The sequence below is a fragment of the Uranotaenia lowii genome, chromosome 1 (assembly GCF_029784155.1).
Source record: "Uranotaenia lowii strain MFRU-FL chromosome 1, ASM2978415v1, whole genome shotgun sequence".
Classification (NCBI taxonomy): domain Eukaryota; kingdom Metazoa; phylum Arthropoda; class Insecta; order Diptera; family Culicidae; genus Uranotaenia; species Uranotaenia lowii.
Window position 1 is genome coordinate 142,382,176 of NC_073691.1, and position 11,706 is coordinate 142,393,881.

Consider the following 11,706-nt stretch of genomic DNA (forward strand, 5'->3'; position numbering starts at 1 on the left):
GACAAGAAAAGCTACTTGGATAGCTGAAAGGGTAAATTTCAACGAAAACTATATCTTAAACAGAGCTAATGTTCTTCTTAAAGGTATCAATAACCACAAAATCCCCCCTGTTCTAAAGCTACAAACTGAAAATGCTAAAATCTGGAATGATAATCTTCCCAAAATTGACTGGACCATAAAAAATCGATTTAAAACCGGAGGAAATAAAAAATCTGCGACTGCAATGTATATTCATCTTAAAAACACTGAATATCGTTGCAGCAAAAAAAATCTATACCGACGGATCATTAGCAAACGGGAAAGTTGGAATTGGGATATTTCACGAAGCCGATGAAAATATTGCTAGTCAACTGCCGAACTCGTATTCCATATTTTCAGCTGAAGCGCTAGCAATTCAAATGGCCGTCCAGATTGCAAATAGATCAACAGCAATATTCACAGATTCAGCCAGCGTGCTTTCAGCCCTAGAAAGTGGAGTAAAACATCCAATCATTCAAAGCATTTTGAAACACAAAAATCTAAAACACGTCACACTAGTTTGGATTCCGAGCCATATTGGAATAGTTGGAAATGAACAAGCAGACAGACTGGCAAATCTTGGAAGAGACGGTGAAATGATCCAGATAAAAACACCCAAAGCGGACGCGCAAAAGTGGGTTCGACAAATACTGTGGAGATCACATGGACAAAAATGGTGGAACGAACAGGACACAGCACTTCGAGAAATAAAATCAGGAAAATGGACGGACGTCAAAAGCAGGAAGGAGCAAAGGATTCTCACGAGATTAAGAACGGGACACACGAGGTTGACTCACGGTCACATACTGGAAGCGAAGGAAGAACCAACGTGTATTTCTTGTGGTGTAGTGATAACAGTAAAACATCTTTTGACAGACTGCAGAAAATATTCCACCCAGAGACAAAACTTTGAAATAGAAGGTGGACTGGAAAAAATCCTTGAAAACAACAAGGATAGTGAGAAAAAACTTATTGAATTTCTTAAAAACAGTGCATTATATAGTGAAATCTAGTGTGATGTAGAAAAGTTCAAACTTAAAAAGGAGGGTGAAAACATTTGGTTAATCCCTCTAAAAATAAAGCGTACAAAAAAAAAAAAAAAAAAAAAAAGAAGATTTCAGATTCAGATTTCAGATTCAGATTTCAGATTAAGATTTCAGATTCAGATTTCAGATTCAGATTTCAGATTTGAGATTCAGATTTCAGATTCAGATTTCAGATTCAGACTTCAGATTTCAGATTCAGATTTCAGATTCAGATTTCAGATTCAGATTTCAGATTCAGATTTCAGATTCAGATTTCAGATTCAGATTTCAGATTCAGATTTCAGATTCAGATTTCAGATTCAGATTTCAGTTCAGATTTCAGTTCAGATTTCAGATTCAGATTTCAGATTTAGATTTCAGATTCAGATTTCAGATTCAGATTTCAGATTCAGATTTCAGATTCAGATTTCAGATTCAGATTTAAGATTCAGACTTCAGATTTCAGATTCAGATTTCAGATTCAGATTCAGATTTCAGATTCAGATTTCAGATTTCAGATTTCAGATTTCAGATTCAGATTCAGATTTCAGATTCAGATTCCAGATTCAGATTCCAGATTCAGATCGAGTAAGAAAATCAATTTTGATTAACTCAAACACTCCGTTGATTCCAAAAAAAAAACCTTCAAATTTGTTACTTTGGTAAACAGGAAACACTATAAAATTTCAATTTTTTCAACCAGTTTTTCCTTTGTTAGAATGCTTTCAAAAACAGAACTTCCATAAGTTTAGTTTACAAATATCTTAAACATATTTTGAATGTATGTTAAAATATCAATTTTTCATTCAAGAACTACCAAAATACTTTGTTGAGTTTTCAAGGGCAAGAAAGTTATCCATATTTTTTCAAAAAATGGTATAAATACCAGCAGAAGATCTAATAATTGATTCTACCTACTTTTTTTTTAGATCTTCGTAATAAAAGACCATAGTAATATGCGTTCCAAATTCATCGAAATTTTTCACCTTTTTGTTTAAATTTATTCCTTATTACAAAACTGGTATCCCGAGAAAAATAACTTCGAAAAAAGAGAGCGTAAAAAGAAAAAGAGTCGATCTTGGGTGATCGGTTTGAAAAAAACTATACTGAAAAATGGACGTATTGTAACTTTTGTGTGTGCATTGAAGGAGTCGCAAGAATAAGTGTCGCTACAAATATGGAGTCTTGGAAGGATAAGACCATCGATTACGTCACCACTCAGTATATCTCAAATTTCAATATTCAAAATTAAAAAGAATTCGGGGTTTAATAAATAAGATATAAAAATCAGATTCAGTTTGAAGAAGAAGGTTGGTTTTCCCATCTTGAATTTAGGATAAAATTTTGTAAATCAAATCGAATACAGATTTCCCACTTTTCTCATCACTTACATAAAGGGTGTTCGGATCAAAAAATGCTCAACTCAAGTTCACCGTATTTTTTCTAATCATTCTTATAAAAAACCTAAAACCCCTCAATTGGTGTGTGTGTGTGTGTGTGTGTGTGTGTGTGTGTGTGTGTGTGTGTTTTTTTTTTTTTTTTTTTTTGGTTACCCAGGTGGTAAATTCGAAGAAGGAATTTTACGAATTGTTCCCAATGCACGTCGAGTGCCGTGTCTACATGGGAACAATGGGTCAACTCGTTATATACTCATCCGTATATACATATGCCCTAAACTCCACCTGGGGCGTCAGACTAATTCCCAAACCGGTACCTGCCCTAAGGCAATACTTCGGTAAGGGGGTGTCTAATTCACGCATAGCGCTACTTTCGCAACACTCGCCAAGAAGTTCATATTTTAATTAAATATCATCCTGACCGCCCAACATCATCTTCACGTCCCATCGGCTACGCTGATTGTTTTGCGTAGTTCATTTCATAGCTTCGGACTCTTTAAGCTTAGTAAAGTTAACCTACGTTATCCTGCGTCAATTGCAATTTGCGTCAGTCTCCAACTCCTTTGCAAAGCAGCCATTATCCGGGCGAGCCCATCACTGACTGCCTGCCATGTGTTAATGTCATCACACATCTTCTGCAACATGTTGTCCGCTGTCGTTTCTGGTCCGCAGGCGGCGAATATGTTGGCACGTTCCTCTTCAAATCTTGGACAATAGAATACCACGTGTTCGGGTGTCTCGTCCACGTTACCGCATGTTAGGCAGACCGGCGAGGCCGCATGTCCGAACCTGTGGTGATACTTCATGAAGCATCCATGACCAGTCAGGAATTGCGTCATGTAGAAATCCACTTCGCCATGCTTTCTCTCCATCCACTCTTCTCTCTGTGTTTGTGTGTGTATTACGCCATTATTTGGCTTTCGGCATTAGATCTTTAGTTTTCAAAATGGCGTCCAAGCAAGATGAGCTACGAATCAGAATTTTGTACATGTGTCGTGAAAATCCAAACTACACGCACTCAGAATCGCACAGCAAAATCGTTGAATGTGGCGAAATCAACTGTCACCAAAGTATTAAAAGTGTTCGAGGAACGTATTTGGACAACTAGAAAGCCTGGATCTAGCCGAAATCGAAGTCCGGGAGCCGCAGTGAGGAACAGAAGAGTGGCTAGCACTTTTGCGAAACTCCAATCTATCCGTTCGAGATGTCGCCAATAAGTTGGGAATATCGTCTACAACCGTGCGTGAAGCATAAAAACCATCGACTGACTGCTGATCGCAATAAAAAGCAAAACCTTACGGCAAAACAAGATCTCGGAAGCTGTATACCTACGACATTGTTTAAAAAATTTGATTGCGTGATAATGGACGACGAAACCCACGCCAAAGCAGACTTCAGACAGCTCCCGAGACAAGAGTTTCATTCAGCAACCGGATGAGGAAAGGTGGAAGACATTTTCAAGCATGTTAAACTAACAAAGTTTACCAAGAAATATCTCGTTTGGGAAGTTATCTGTACCTAACCTCAACCAGGAAATTTACGTAAAAGAGTGTCTTCAAAAGCGTTTGCTGCCTTTCCTGAAGAAACATGACTTGTCTGTCCTGTTTTGGCCGAATTTGGCATCCTGCCATTATGAAAAAAAAAAAAGCCATGGAGTGGTATGCCGCTAACAACAATCAGGTTGTGCCCAAGGATAAGAACCCTCCCAAGACACCAGAACTTCTTCCAATCGAAAAATATTGGACGATAGTTAAGCAAAACCTTAAGAAGACCGAAAAAACTGTAAGAAGCTAGAAACAGTTCAAAAGTTCTGCGCCGAAAAAGTGGATGAGGTGACGTCAAACGAAAGTCTCGCCAATTTGAACTAGGTCGACAAAAATCACAACTGAGTAGTTTTTACGTCTTTAATACATATTGAACTTCAAAAGAAAAATACTTTGATTTTTTTCAATAATCAAATAATCGATAAGCACGCAATTTAGTTTGACCACCTTTTTGATCCGAACACCCTTTATACCTTGAAACGAAATAGAAAGTAGTTCAATCAACACACTAATGTCTGCCGAATAGCATAGTTTGTTCCAATTGCGTTCATTGTTGATTGAGAAAAGCTTTGTTAGTTTAAAATCCTAAAAGCCTAATAATCTGGTGAACCATCAAAAAGTTCAATGAAATTCGCGGTGAAAATGGACAACAAAATAAAAAAGGCCAAATCGAAAGGCGAAAAGTGCAAGAAGTTTGCTGCACAAATCCGCACAACCGGTTTCTTTTTCCGACTATGCTGGCCAGAACCTTTATATTATAAATCGTGCTGATGCTGCAAGCCAGAAGGCGTCAGATTCTGCTCTCTCGCTTCATAAGTTGCTTACTTATTTATGTTTTATGAAGTTCAATGGCGTCTTCTGTTCTAGCCTTCCAAAGTAAATGTTACTGATGTTGTTAGCCTCCCTAACGCATTCTTTTTGATATGATATCAATGAGCAACGGGGCTATGTGCTACGCATATTGCTATAATGTGGGAGCGACATTTTTTTTTTATTTTACATCATTTTCTTCGGCCCAAAGAATCTGCTGGTCCACTCGCATGAAAAGCGGCTAGGCGCGATGCAGGGGAATACATAATATTAATTAATGTTGTTGTTTCTAAATTCGAGCGAGGGGCGCTGTCTACGGCCGATGTTTCTGATTTTTCTTCGCATTCCCATCCATGGGCCTGAGGCATAAGCATAACCTACCGACTTGTTTTGGGTATTTTTGTACATTCGCTCTTGATCTTCCTGCGGTGTTTAATAAACACCAACACAGTGTGCTCCAGAGAACGGAGAATTGGCTCTCATCGTGCTCCTTTTTGCTCCCGCTTCTAGACCAGGGGTCGACAACATGTAGCCGCTCTCTAAATGTGAAACTGGCTTAAAATTCATGAAGCAAATATCTAGAGTTTGTTTTGATTAAGTCGTATCAGCCACCTGACTTATTTTGAGAAAATCGCTGCTGAAGTTTTGTAACACATTTTCAATTATGGTATTTCATATTTGACTCAGAATTGTCTAAAAAATTAATATACGATACAGAAAAAAGAACAGAAATGTGGCAGTGTACTCGATACAGGCATTAATTGAGATTTTCGGGTTAAAAAGTACTAACGACCTTTTGCATTACGTTTTTGGCGCAAACGTCATTTTGAACATTTATATATTTTATGTTATAACATAATTTGTTTTGTTCTAATCTTCGGTAATACCTGCTACCATGCTTTCACTACAAAAATCCTAACATAAGTTCCTTGTGGTGTGACTCGATTATTGCCTTGTAAGTAATTTGAAAAAAAAAACTGCAAGTGCTAATTTGTCAAGCATCTAGCAAAAATATAAAAGAAAGAGGACTTACGTGTGACTCCCTGGAGCGTTACCTGGCCCCGTGTGTGATGTGCGCACTACAAAATTGGTGAGAGGGCCTGGTCCCAGTCTGTAACATGGAGTGAAGTAATCTCCTCACCACACCAGTGCAGCAGTTGGAACCTGTTGGAACCCAGTTGAAGACATTTATTGCCCTACGATGCTGAAAAACTCTTTTGAACGATTTCTGTTGTAAAAAAAATAAGGTTTTCATCACCTGGCAATGAATTCTCTGGCCAAAATACATTAGGTCGTAAAAACCATCACGGCGAACTGTTGTTTATGCGTCGTTTTGCATCACGGCAATCCAGTGCTGCGCAAAACGTCGTTAAAACCAAATTGCACTCGAAAATGAGAAAGTCATTATACGTCATAAATTTAAATCATGTTCTAAAATTTATTTATTGATCAAATGAAACCAAATTTTTATCTAACGTAAAATACATGTTTCTCAATTGTTTGCAGTAAATAACTCAATTTTGATAATGTTGGTTCATACGACCTAATCAAAACAAACTCTAGATATGATTTATTTTTCGAACAGATTTCTGTAATTTTCTTCTGAACTGTGCAGTGTACACGGTTATGAGCACATCTAACAGAATTTTACTAGATTAGTGGTTTTAAATTTACTTAAAGTTCTTGCACTTAGATTTTGTTCACACCCTTCTTCTGTATAAAGCAATGTTTGACTAGACTGAGTTGATTTGGGGCAATTTTTTTTATTTCTCAAACTCTGAGGTCGTCAAAGCTTCGTTTTGACCCAAAATTCATCCATGATTTTTTTGCAGAATTTTAAAGAAAATATTACATTAGTCAATCCTAACTCTTAAGTTCGTTTAGAAAATTTTAATTTGCTTGTTCTGAAAAAATCAACATCATTCTTTCTCCTGCAATACCGAGCTTTCTTACGGTTTTGTGTGAATTTGGAAGATATTCACTGTATAAAAAAATTGTCCGTACAGCACGTACCTTGAAATCCAAACAATCAAAAAGTGCACTTTTTCAGTCAATAAAAATACTACAATTACATCATTAGCTGCAGAAACTAGTCCTTTTTGTAGATCAGTTTTAAAAATGTTTATGAATTAAACCTTAAAAATAATCCAATTCATTTTGTTTAGAAAGTCCCAAAAACGACGTCAAAAAATTGTCCGTACACTGAAGCCTTAGTCAAGTAAACAGTTATGTGTCAGTCTGTCAAACGCAGAAACGTGAGTTGAATCTCAGCAAAGACCATTTCCAGTGGTCTGAGCGATAAATACGGTAAAATGAACTTTATTTAGCATAAATCAGTAGATTTCAACAATTTGTGGAATAAATTAACAGGAAAATGTTTGCTCCTAACAAAAAATACCCGTTGACATCCGGAAACTGATTGTTGACCTGAAGAATGACGGTAAAAGCTTGTCCGAAATTGCAGGTATAGTAAAACTGCCACGATCGTCGGTTCAGTATGTCCTTCAGAATTTTAAGAAGACTAACTCCCTGAACTACTCTTCGTATAAGCTGATGGTTGGTTTGATCGTATTTTCGGGTCAGAACCAAACAATCATATTTATATTCCTATGGACGCGTAATATGACTGATAAATCTATTTATTTTTCTCCGTGAATGAATGTTAAGTTTCCGGTGCCATTTGCGCTGAAAGCATACCACACCATTACATAGCCACCACCCTGCTAAACTGTCGGTCGCGAATTTTTCGGATCCAATTCAGTATTTGAATTACGCCATACTCTTACATTTCCGGCAGACCCAAAAATATTAAATTTGCTTTCATCAGTGAATATGACGCTCTGCCAGAATTCTTCCGGTTCCAGGATATACTTTTGAGCGTATTCCAGACGCATTTTCTTATTCTTAGCAGATATAATCGGCTTCTTACGAGCAACACGACCTCGGTATTTTTTTCGTGTAGTATGTTCCGTACCGATTGAGGATTAACCTATATGTTCTCAAAATTGTTTAGGCTGTCAGCTAGTTTCGGGGCACTGATTTTAGGATTCTGATTGATTTCCCTGACAATGATGCGATGGTGACGAACTGTAAGCTTCAGTTTGCGGCCTCTTCCTGGAGTAGTCTCCAGGGAGTTAGTCTTCTTAAAGTTCTGAAGGACATACTGAACCGACGATCATGGGCGTTTTACTATACCTGCAATTTTAGACAAGCTTTCACCGTCATTCTTCAGGTCAACAATCAGTTTCCGGATGTCAACGGGTATTTTTTGTGAGGAGCAGACATTTTCCTGTTAATTTTTGTGGATTTTATTAACAGGAAAACGTCTGCTTCTCACAAAAAAATACCCGTTGACATCCGGAAACACGAAAAACTACTGATTTATGCTAAATAAAGTTCATATTACCGTACTTATCGATCAAATCACTGGAAATCGTCTTTGCTGAGATTCAACTAACGTTTCTGCGTTTGACAGACTGACACATACCTGTTTACTTGACTAATATTTGACAAAGGCCTCAGTGTACGGACAATTTTTTGACGTCGTTTTTGGGACTTTCTATACAAAATTAATTGGATTATTTTTAACGTTCAATTCATACACATTTTTAATACTGTTCTACAAAAAGGACCAGTTTCTGCAGCGAATGATGTAATTGTAGTATTTTTATTGACTGAAAAAGTGCACTTTTTGATTGTTTGGATTTTGGATTTCAGGGTACGTGCTGTACGGACAATTTTTTGATACAGTGTACATCGTCTTAGCCGATTTAGGCTTTAAAGACCGAATAAACGTAGACAATTTAAGATGAACATATCAACATCCAGTACCGAGATAGGAATCGAACTCATGACATGCACTCGATTATCGTCTTACCACGCTAACCGCTCGGGCACGGAGACTTACTTATGGAATCTGCTGAACAACTTTCTCCAAGACAGTAACTTCGTTAAGTTTCAGGGAAAAAGTTATAACTGTGTAAATAACGGTATGTCTTTTCGCATTGGAAAAACATCTGTCAAACTGACATCACTGCTAGTGCCTGGCGAGGAATCGCATGCAGGGATGTCAGGTGTCCTGATTTTCGAGAGGCCGTCCTGATTTTGCAAAAATATTGAATAGTCCTGATTTTTTAAAAATGGCACTTTAAATGTCCTGATTAATCCTGATTTTTAAAAAAAATATTTGAATTATAACTAAATTTATTGTAAAATAATGAGAACATCTAACGAATGTTTAAATAAAATCGTTTACCCAGTTTGATCAATGATAATTTTCGGTTCAAATGATATTTAAATGGTGTTTTTCTATATAAACTGCAGGCCAGCCAAGGATATTCTCGCTTCAGTTGCATAATTCGCGGCGTCTTCAGCACATATATTTCGCCTTTAGTTTTGCAATTTAAACAGAACTGCATGTTATTTCCACCAATTTAGTGGTGTCCTGAAAAATCCTGATTTTTTTCTTCGCGGTGTCCTGATTTTTGACAAAACGACCTGGCACCTCTGATCGCATGACTATTTTGCAAGCAAAACTTCCGCCCAATTTTCAGAAATATTATTTTGGCAAAAAATAGGAGTTACCAGAAATTAATAGTCACAAGATGCCACGGTTTTGCCAAAATTAAACTTAAATCAGGTTGAACTGTTTTTTTTATCTTCCCATTTTAATTGGGAGAAAATATGAACTTACAATAAATTGTGCAATTGACATTTTGAATTAAGTTTGGAATTTTTTTAAATGTTTTTCTCATGTTTAAGGCTTGTTTTTGTGTATTTGAGACATTTAACCAACTTTGTGTCATTCGTTTCTTTTCAAGACTTAAAAAAAAACTCAAAAGGTTGCTGACCCTTGATCTAGACGGAAATCTTCTTATTGGGTTCGAAGCAGCTCGATCCGTTTTTGTTGTTGTTCGAACTCTTATTGGAATGATTTCAAGGGGCAGTTAGAATAATTTGGTCACGAAAATTTTGCAGAGGTACATAAACAATGCAAAAACGAAAAAATTACCTTCACAGTATCTAGATTTCGTTCGCAAGTATTCCAACACTGTATTCCTTAATCCATCGTTTGACAGTCCTCTGATCCAGCTGGGCTGGAAAATCTGGTCACACTTTTTCTGGCAGATTTCGCTCACATCTTATAATCCAGTGCGCTGGAGAAATTGGTAACATTTTTTCTTCACTTATTTTGGGGCCTCGAGGAGGAGGGTTTCCAATACCCGTTATCTTGTGTTTTCCGTTTTCTTTTGTTTTACTTTTTTGCTTTGCTACTCTTCACCACCACACCATTAATTGCTGGCACACACATAATCCACCATTCCGATGATTTTATTTTTTGGTTTTCTTTGGCCCCTTTCATTGATTTAAAATCATTTTCACACTTGACGAATCACTTGAGACGGGGGGCCATTGCTGGGCTGTTTTGGCAACGAAATCAGAGAAGCCAGAAATTAAGCGAAAACACCAGGATGCTGCGATCGGTGAAAACCATCCAACATTTGCCAAGAGAAACGTCACTAAATTCACGAGCCGAGAAAATAATGGCACTTTTTCCCGTGCAGCGTTTCAGCAAATGATTGATAACATCCGTTCTCTCCCCGCATAGCTTCACATTCTAATCCAATTAGAATTTCCCCCGAAGGTGTTGTAAATAAATCGGACGTCACCCTCTTCGCTTTACTTTTCATTCAACATTCTGCTTACCACACTTGGCTTTACTGACAAATGAAGGAATCCGTGAAAGCCCAACAACCATCGATCACTCGAAACCAATAACCGCACTATTGTCACTACTGGTATTTATGTTGTTATTTAACAACAAGATGCATTACAGAATCCCGTGTCCCGAATCACGGAAAGCTCTCACTCACACGCAGTTCACTTCACAGCACACGCCACGGGAAAAATCGAGCAAAACGCGTCCGATCGGCAGCGCACCGATTCTGGCTTTGAGGGAGCTCTTCTTTCTTTTCTCACGGGCGGCGATGCACCGGAATGGCAAAACTATAACAACACGCACACACATGCACCTCGAAACGGGTGGCTGGGCTAGCCCCCATATGAGAACTTGAATTGGTGAAAAACATCGCGAGCTTTCCCGACGCCACTGGTTCGATGATACTCTGCTGAGAAACAGAGCAAAAGAGAGCAAGAGCATGCAAAGCATGAACTGAACACCAGAGCAAAAGGAAACGCTATGGCTACGGCTAGTATAGTGGGGTGGGGAGTGGGAAGAGGAGTGATTTGCACAAGACGAATATTGAACTTGTTTGGAAGGGAGCGAATTCTTCTCTCTCTCATCAGTTTTGTCATGTTCTCACTTCCTGAGCGAACACACCAATACACTCATCGTATGAAGCTTGTTTTGACAGCTGGTTGACAGTTGGTTCGGCCAGTGTTGCTATTTCGAAATTCACTTCAAATACGAAAACATTTTTTTTTTTCTTCAAATTTTTGTCATTGATTTTAAAATTTTGTCAAATATTTTTTTTCTTTTTTGTCTTTTTTTCATTTTATAATTTTTGTAAATTTATGAATTTCATCATTTTTATCAATTTTGTCATTTTTGTAATTTTTATTCATTGTTTTCATTGTATAGAATATTGGGAATGTAGAAATATAATCGATGTGATGTGAATTCACTAAGAGTGAAAATCAATTGAAATGTATGAATGTTCGTGTTATACTAATTATGTTAAACCCTGTATTTGGTACGAAATGAAAATATTATTGACTATTCATGAATGAGTGTGTTAGGAGCTTTTATGCGAGAGAGTGAAAGCGCTAATAGTGGAGAAAAGAGAGAGTAAGTTGAAGAGGAGGATATAGGTGATCAGTTGAGAGAGAGAGTTGTTACCAAGTACAGTCGGATGCTTTTTAGAATGAAAAAGTGGAGGAGGTAGCAGTTTA

The 11,706-nt window shown here is 37.4% G+C and overlaps 1 protein-coding gene across 1 annotated transcript in view; it reads right to left on the reverse strand.

Annotated features, from left to right (window-relative positions):
• Positions 1-10,760, reverse strand: part of LOC129740352 (probable serine/threonine-protein kinase roco5) — a 297,031-nt gene extending 286,271 nt beyond the window's left edge. The window contains exon 1 of the mRNA XM_055732005.1: positions 9,806-10,760. The gene's annotated coding sequence lies outside the window, so the exon portion shown is untranslated. The remainder of the gene's footprint in view (positions 1-9,805) is intronic.
• Positions 10,761-11,706: the final 946 nt, after the last annotated feature.